Here is a 1791-nt window from a genome sequence, read left to right as displayed (position 1 = left end):
GTCCTGGGATATCTTAAATGGCAGCATTCTCAAAGCAGGAAGGAACAGTAGTGTCAGCCATGCCTGGCCCAAGCTTAGCAGCAGATGGGCCGCCAGTCATGTGGTGAAGGCATGAGGAGGAAGCCTTCCTCCTCTTCTCACCTCTGCAGCTCAGGGGTGGAGGCAACTCAGCCCATCTGTTCAGCTCTTCAGGAACCAGGGAGCCTGGGCATACTCACAAGGACCTTTCCCCAGGTCCCCTCCTTGTGGCCCCTTGTTCGGGTCCTCTGTCAGGATTCTGCCAGAGCCTAGAGCCTCACTCACATTCTGGGCCTTGTCTGCCTCCTGGAGGCTCCAGCAGTTGCTTTTCTCAGGAGAGGCAGATGGGTTAACTTGCAAGTAGGAAAGAGGCAGGATGTGTTCAAGCTGCTATCTGCCCAGAACCCCCGTTCCTCATGCTTGAAGCTTCTTCTCTTCTTGTTTATTTTTGTATTCCAAGGTGCGCAATAAATATGAATAAATGCCATCACTGCTACCTCAAATCTCCTCTGGTGCAGCTTCTACTAATTATGCTGCTTTGGGAAGCTAGCTGAAACAGGTTTACATTCAAAAAACAAATAATTTTTTTAGTCTTACGAAAAAGTAAGTTCTAGGGTAGGGTGGGCTTTGGGGACGGTTGATTCAGCAGCTCAGTAATGTCATTAAGATGAAGGAGGGGTTTGGGTTTTTGAGGGCTTTTTTCTCTTTTCTCTTCTCTACCATCCTTGATGTTGGCTTCATCCTCAGGCGGAGAGCAAGTTGGCTACTGCTGTTCCAATCAGCACACATAGACAAGACAGCATCCAGAGAAAGGAAAGTAGAAATCCCGTCCTATCTCATGGGCCAGATTGGGTTACATGCCCATTCCCAAACTTGGCAACGGTAATGGGATTAACCAAAGACCAATCGTCCCTAACCACACGGCTGTTTGGGGAAAAGATACTACAAATTAGGGAACACCTGCTTGCAAGCTAAATGTTCTCAGCTCAGTGAGCAGTTTTTCACATGGAAACAAAACTGGTTGGCATTTGAGTACTAACCACATGCAAGGTGCCTTCCAAACATCTCCTGTAATCCTCATCGCAGTACCCTGAGGTAGCTACGAGTATGATCCTTGTTTCACAGATGAGGTACCTAGAGCTTAACTCACTTACAAGGTCACACAGTTAATGAGCCATCATTTCCTTCCTTCTAGATTCTGTATGTCTATGAATGCAGCCTACCATTGCGGTAAGCAACAGAGGACATCCTGTACATATTAATTCCCTGGAGTCTCATGTGAGCGCTATAATTAGATACTCTGCTTAAAGATACAGTCTTTCATATTCTGGAACCTGGTGACGAGCTCAACGGTGCAATTCATTCATGGTGGACCACTAGCTGTGCTCTCCCTGATGCTCTGTGGACTGTGCAGGGGCGTTTGGTTATGCTTGGAGTTTCACCTTTGTTTTATTATGTAACAAGCTCAAGAATCCTTACATTACAAAGCAAGCCTCAAGATCTTAACATGGAACAGATGAGCCCTGTATCTTAAACACTCTTGGCTGGCACATTCATTTTGTCTTTTCCCTTAGAAACTAACAAGCATCTGGGAAGTCAAATAAGTATTTTAGACTCCTGTCTACACATGATACTCTTTGCACTGGGGGCTCTGCAGTGTGTGTGTGTTTCTGTTTAATTATGTGTTTTCCCACTGTAAACGCAATACATGCTCATAGAACATGTCAAGGAAAGGTACCTGAAGCTCTACTCCCCAACTCTCTTTCTTCCACC

This window comes from Crocuta crocuta, unplaced genomic scaffold (genome assembly GCF_008692635.1).
Source record: "Crocuta crocuta isolate KB4526 unplaced genomic scaffold, BGI_CrCroc_1.0 scaffold130, whole genome shotgun sequence".
NCBI classification, from domain to species: domain Eukaryota; kingdom Metazoa; phylum Chordata; class Mammalia; order Carnivora; family Hyaenidae; genus Crocuta; species Crocuta crocuta.
This window is presented reverse-complemented; position numbering follows the sequence as displayed.